Source organism: Macrobrachium nipponense, chromosome 8 (genome assembly GCF_015104395.2).
Source record: "Macrobrachium nipponense isolate FS-2020 chromosome 8, ASM1510439v2, whole genome shotgun sequence".
NCBI lineage: Eukaryota > Metazoa > Arthropoda > Malacostraca > Decapoda > Palaemonidae > Macrobrachium > Macrobrachium nipponense.
Window position 1 is genome coordinate 233,883 of NC_087203.1, and position 7,764 is coordinate 241,646.

Here is a 7,764-nt window from a genome sequence, read left to right on the forward strand (position 1 = left end):
TACTACCTTTCCGTCCTCATGACGTCACAAAAACGCATGTAGGCTCATATTTGTATACTGGGAGTAAATGGAAGAACCCCATTATGTGTCCATTCGTAACCTGAACAATGAAGTGAAGAAAATCATTAGAAAATATGAAGCAATTTCAAAAAAGCTGGTTAACAGTGAAAAAGCCATTCTATTCAATGAATGTTGTATCCCGTGAAAAATTGTGCCCTAAAAGTATATATCTATATATATAATATTAATATTATATATATATATATATATATATATATATATATATATATATATATATTATTACAGTGGGGGTTATGCCCCCTGGGGTCACTGCTAGGCCGACTTTGGTTCTGTTCTGTTAATTGTGTTAATTCACTTTATCGTTGCCTTAAGGAAGATATTGTCTTTGTTGGTCAGTTGGTCACAGTCCCAGGCTCCATTGGAAAAGTTGATCCTATTATCTTGTTGTTTTATTATTGAAGATTCTATCATCTGGTATTTGTATCGACAGCTGCTCTTATACAAAAATCGGGATGAGTTCCAATCCATGGTATGGTTCGTGTTATTTATATTACGGAAAATTGCCCAAACCATGTTGTCCATATATAACTGAGCATTTGTGTTGAGTTATCTTTCTAATATTTTGAAACCATAGTGTGACTTATCACTATTTCCTACAGGGAATTTCATAAAACTAATGTATTTAGAAACTAGTTTCTGCTGAATGTTTAATTAAGGACTTCCCTAATGTATTCGATAAGTGAAGAGAAAGATGAAAGGGTTAGGGTGGCCTAATGTTTGTCTGACCTCTCGTTTAATCATCCATGTGAGGATTATGATTTGATTTGTGTACTTCTCTTGTCTTTGTAAAAAAAAAACAAAAAAAATCTCAATTCTTTATGAATGGCTTTTTTTTACTATGTGCTTGGAGTATTTTAACAAGATAAATTGATTTCTGATTGCTTCAAGCCTTTTGTTGTTGTGCAACTGTGGAGAGCAAATTCTCAGGCTCTAAAAAGAAATAAAGTTACCTACTATGCCGAGTTTTTAACTGAAATGTCATGATAGCTGTAAAAATATATGTATGGAAGTGAGAATGTCGCTTTAGTAAAGAAAGTGAATTTTTAGTTGTTATTAATCCTGATGATTAAGACATCTAAAAATGGGAATTGGATATTGTTTTCCCATTATACTTTATATTTCATGCTCGGACCAAAGGAACTTTTAATTTTTGTTAGAAAGACATCCAAATCGCCCAACTTGTTTTTCCAGTATGTTACAATGTTGTCTACATAAACGAAGCCAAAAATCATATCCGCAGTTTTGATAGGGTTTATAATTACTGTTTCGAAATACTCCATATATAATTTTGCTAACACAAGACTAAGCAGTAAAAGTTATCACCTAAGGATGAGACATTATTTGTGATGCAGAGCACTATAAGTTGCATTATTTTATTCAATTCTATGGGGAAGTGGCGGTCACCAAATGGCTCAAATTTATTTTTGAGAAACGTTAATAGATCTTTTAGGAATCTAGTCACCTGGGGAGGCAAGCCAGCCTTAACGGGTGCTGGTCCCAAGCCCAGATAAATAGGGAGGGTTGGTGTCAAGAAGGGCATCCAACCGTAAAAACCCATGCCAGAACCAATGAAATGAATCGTGATATTGATGAGAATAATGCCCTAACTCTGTGACAAGGAGAGGGCTACAACATCATGACCGGTGCAGCTAAAGAAACGAGCTCTAAATGTGATCAAAATAGGCCAGCTCAATATCGGGTCTATGACAGGAAGAGGAAGAGAGTTGGCAAAGTTGATGAGAAATACAGAGAGTGGATATTTTTGTGTGCAGGAAACTCGCAGGAAGGGTAATAAAACCAAAGAACTGGGGGATGGCTACAAGCTAATCAATAGTGGAGCAAATGAGCAGGGTAGGAATGGCTTTGGTGTATTGCTGTCGAGGGAAATGAAGAATGCAGCGACAGAAGTGAGTAGAAAGAATGTCCGCATTATGAGATTGAAGATATATTATGGAGGGGGAACAATGAACATCATTAGTGCTTATGCTCCACCAGAGCAGTTTTTTGAACGAAAAAAAAATGGAATGAAGTAATGCAAGAACTGGAAGAACAGGAGAGGATTGTAGTGGGGCAGACTTTAGGTGAGAGAAACCCAGAAGGAAAGAGTATAGTAGACTTTGCCATGTCTTATTACATGGCAATAATGAACACGTTCTTCAAAAAGAAGATGGAGCACTTGATAACATACAGGAGTGGCGATAGATGCACACCAATAGATTACCTCCTTTACAATAGACCAAGACTGGTGGAAGTTAGGAATTGTAAAGTTATCGCAGGTGATCATGTAGCCCGCAGCATAGGCTCCTTTGTATGGATTTGAAGATGAAAAGAGAAAAGAAAACGAGAACGAATGGGTAAAAAAAATCAAGTGGCATAAATTGTTAGGGAGGGGTAATGATAAGAAGGGAGAGTTTTTGGTGAAGAGTGCTGGGAGAGATTGATCTGGGAATTGAAGATGTGGGGGAGAATGGTGGGGGAGGCATACTGCGTTAGTGTTTAGAAGACATGGAAGGAGATACTAGGGGAAAAAAAACATCTGGAATAGTATGGGAGGAAAAGGAATGCTGGTGGTGGGGGGGGGGAGGTGGGGGGTGGGGTGAAAGTAGTGAAGGATAAAAGGGGGGCAAAGAAGAGATTTGAAGAGTCGCAGCTGGAGGAGGTCAAAGAAAGATTAAGAGAAAGAAACAAAGAAGTAAAAAGGGTGGTAGCTCAAGCTAAGGCAAGGCATATGAAGAGGTTTATAATGAACTGGAAACCAAGAAGGGTTGGAGTAAGATGTTCAAACTGTCAAATGTAAGAAATAAAAGAACGAAGGACATCACCCATATTAAGCAAACGAAAGATAGGAATGGTACTGTCATAAAAAAGGAAGAATACATCCTGAAAAAATAGAAAGAGTATTTCGAATAACGGCTAAAGAAGAAAATGAAAAACTTGTAAGAGAGGATGGACAAGAAAAAAACATGGCAATGGTAATGGGGATCTCTTGGGATGAAGTTGATACAAGCCTTCAAATGAATGAGGAATGGGAAAGGCAACAGGACCTGACTTAATCCCAGTAGGAAGTTTTGGAAAGCCTTAGGGAGAGGAAGGGGTAGACATCTTGTATGATCTGATGGTAAACAAAATTTTTGAACAAGTAAAAGATACCAGAAGAATGGGGGGAAAGCATATTGATACCTATATTTAAAGGTAATTAAAGAGGTATCAAACTAATGTCTCACTCGTTGAAGATTTTGGAAAGAATAATAGATGGCAGGCTGGGAGAGGAAATGAGAATAGGGAAGGAACAGTTATGATTTATTGAGGGAAGCGGCACAACTGATGGAATATTTCGCATAAGGCAACTGATAGAGAAATTCAGATAAAAACAACGAGACCTGCATCTGGTAGTCATCATAGACCTTCAAAAGGCTTATGACAGAGTGCCAAGGCAAGAAATATGGAAATATTTGAGGGAGAAGATGGTGCCAAAAAAGTATGTCAGAATTATTCAGGAGAGGTACAGGAATGTGTAAAATAGAGTGAGAAGCAGTGTTGGTGAGACAGATGGATTTGAGATAGGAGTTGGATTACACCAGGGGTCGGCACTTAGCCCATTTATCTTCAACATCGTGATGGATGTAATGACCAAGGTTGTTAGAGAAGCAGTGCCATGGTGCACATTGTATGCAGATGACAGTGTGTTGTGTTCAGAGGGGAGGGAGGAGTTGGAGGGGAGGTTGGAGAGTCAGAGAGCAGCACTTGAGGAGAGAGGAATGAGAATAAGCAGATCAAAAACCGAATATATCTGTTCCACTATTACTAAGAATGGTGGATATAGCATAAGATTGGGGGGGGGGAAAGAAATAAAAAGAGTACAGAAGTTCAAGTACTTGGAGTCCCATATTAGAGGATAGTGGGAAACATGGACAAGAGGGCGAGACATACGAATTTCAAGGCAGGGTTGGAAATAACTGGAGGTCTGCATCAGGGGTTAACTCCTCTGTGACAATAAGGTTTCCTTCTGAAATTGAAGGGAAAGTTTTCCCAGGACTGTGGTCAGACCAGCAATGTTATATGGAACAGAAACAGCAAGTATGAGGAAAACAGAGAAGAAGATGGATGTAGCATGAATGAGAATGTTGAGATGGATGTCGGGAGTAACAAGAGAAGATAGGATTATAATTGGTATATAAGAGGATCGACAAAGGTAGTTGAGATATCAAAGAAAATACAAGAGGGAAGGCTTCGATGGTATGGACACCTGTTACGAAGAGAGGAACATCGTGCTGGAAGACATACGATGGAAATGGAAGTGCTGGGTAGAAGGAAGAAGGGAAGACCAAGAAAGAGATGGCGTGATTGTCTATGGGAAGATATGTTATGGAAAGGTATTAACGAGAACAATGCACAGGACAGAAATCGATGGAGACGACTCATTCACAATGGCGACCCCATATAAAAAATGAGTTAAAGCTGGGAAGAAGATCAAGAAGTTAATAGATATTTTAGGGGTACTTTCGTGAATATGGAGTCTACGTCTAGGCTGAGAAGTTTTACGTTATGTGCGGGTATATTTGCCGACCTAATTTGTTTTATATGACCAGGGGAAAAAGTTCCTAAAAAGGGAGATAGGAACTTGGCTAACCATTTAGAGATCCTGTAGTTAACAGCTCCAGTACATGAGATTATGGGACGGAAGGGGATGTTATCTTTGTGAGTTTTGGGGAGGCCATAGAAATAAGTCAATTCGCGATTGATTGTTTTTAATTTTTCCAAAATTTCTATATTTTCTTGTTTTTACCAATGTATCTGTTTTTTCTTATGAAATTTTATGTGACATTATGGTTTTTTTTTTTTTTTAGTAAATCCTCATAGGCAGTTGTATCATTTAAAAGTTCACTGATCTTTTCTTGGTAGAAAGTCTTGTCCATTAACACAATTTTACCGTCTTTATCTGATCTACTGATTATGACGTCTAGTTTGCGGAGTGAGTTTATAGCTAACATGAGTCTTTTAGGTAGGGGGTTGTGTGTTATTGTCTAGTTAAGATGTTTAGAAGAATTCCCTTAAGACATATTTCGTCTTTCTTGTAACTGTTGTTAACAATGAACTTATCAAATGTTACAAAGTAGTCGAGTTTGTGCTTTTTATCAGGATTAAGGGCAAATGACAAACCTAAGTTTAAGACTATGGATTAGTTTTTAGTTAAAGGGCAAGTGGATATCTTCATAACTTTGTTTTGTTGACCTAAACGGTTCCAAATACTATTTTCAGTTAAAGAGTTTATTTTACGAATAAGCCTGATGCAATGAAGAACACTATTGCAAGGAGCTATGAGTGCGTGTGTGAGTTTGTATGTATTTTTTTCTGTTATATGTTCCTTTTACTTGGTTGATTAGTTTTATTCAAGATCAATAATATATTTTTTTCTAATGACTTAATTTAGTCATTATTCTTTTGTTCATTGGATAATTCAACCATTATAACCTTTGTCAGGTTATTCGAAAAATGTCCCATTTTGTCTTTTCCTTTGTTTATTTATCGTCTATTCATGCCGTTCAAAATTATGTTAAGTTCCGGGAATTTAACTTCTCATAAAACCAGATGTCATTCATCGATCATTCCCAGTTTCCAGCGTCATGTAATATATTGTTAACATTTTTCTTTAGCATTCCATAATGATCATCAATCAACATCTGTATTAATTCAGTATTAAAAGATCTATTATCTTCTCTTTTTTTTACGAGACAAAATAATGAGTGGATAGAAGAGGGGAAAGACATAATTGCGTCGAATGCCCTCTCTCTCTTTCTTCTTTCTTCTTGTCTCTCATCTTCACTGACTTCTTGTCCTAGTCTAGACTTGAAGTCATGAAGGTGAAGGTCACCTTTCTCGATATATATACAAGAGAGGACAGAATTAATAGATTTCTAAGAAAAATAAAAAATGACAACATCATAAATGATACTACTTATCAAAAACTGTTTGTTACTGGTTCTTCCTTTAGTGTCCTATACGGTTTACCAAGAAATCATAAACCTAATACTCCTGTTAGACCTATTATGGCTGCATATAATAGCCCATCCTTCTCTATTTCTAAATATATATATATATATATATATATATATATATATATATATATATATATATATATATGTGTGTGTGTGTGTGTGTGTGTGTGTGTGTGTGTGTATGTATATATATATATATATATATATATATATATATATATATATATATGTATTTATATGTATATATATATATATATATATATATATATATATATATATATATATATATATATATATATATATATATATACAGAGAGAGAGAGAGAGAGAGAGAGAGAGAGAGAGAGAGAGAGAGAAAAAGAATACAGAATATAATACGCTAAACTGAATGCACATAGCTTAACATAACAGTCATTACACAAGTAGCCACTAACAGGTAAATAAATAAGTAAATCAATAAGTAAATAAATAAATAAAAGTTAGGAATATAAGCGAAAGAAAGGATGGCAGAAAGTTTAAGAGCACCTTATTATGAAACAGTCCTTGGTTTCCTAACAGCTCGTGAAAGCCAACGTCAGCCCAGAAGCCATCATAGCCTCGAGATATCGACCCATCCAGCAGAGATGCCACCACAGGAACAGCCTCAGGTCAACTGCCTTTCGGTGTTGTGTCTGAAGTCGGGTTCCGTTCCTTTCCTCCGGATGAACTCTTTCCTTCCCAGACGAAAGTTGGTTGAATGTTGTCATGTAACTCGATTATGGAAGGCAGACGCATGAAGATTTTCAGCAGACATTAGAGGTCAGGTGCAAGTTGCAAGGGATCAGAATGGACGAGGAAATCAATGGTGGAAGAAATGTCTCCACAACTCACTTGGCGTCGGTAATAAGAAAATGCAGAAGTATGTAGGATTCTGATGTATTATCAATGACGTCAAGGGTTTCTTTTGTTGTTGGTGTAATCAATACTTTTGCCGCCGTCACCTTCAAAGAGTCTTGATACTCTTATTTTTCATCGTGACCTCAATTATAAGACGATTTATTTTTCCTGGAGGTTAGACTAAATAGAACTTCTCCAATGGAAGAGAGGTGTGAATAAAGACCCGAAATAAAACGTGGAGCTCTTTCGAGAAAGGCCAAGTATTCTGATTTAGGAAATATAGAGGTTGGCGGAGAACGTCACGGGCCAAAAGGTAATGAATGCGAGGAATTATATCAGACCCGTAAACCTCAAGGTGCCACCTCACAAATTGTCTCTTTTCAATTAAAAACCAAATTAAAACAACCTGCTCTAAAAGTCGCCACTATTTATTTGTAACAACGCATATGATGCAAAGCTCACACACACACACACACACACACACACACATATATATATAAATTATATTATGTTAATTATATATATATAAATATATATATAATATATCTATATTGTATGATAGATAGATAGATGATAATAGATATGTGTTATAATAATATATATTATATATAATATATATATATATATATATATATATGATATCTATCTATCTTTCTATCTATTATCTATCTATCTATCTATATATATATATATATAATATATATATATATATATTTAATATATATATATAATATAATTCCTATAAATTGGCGTGACCTTATACACATGTGCTTAACCTAATTACTGAATATGTTGTCATATTTTCCTCAGA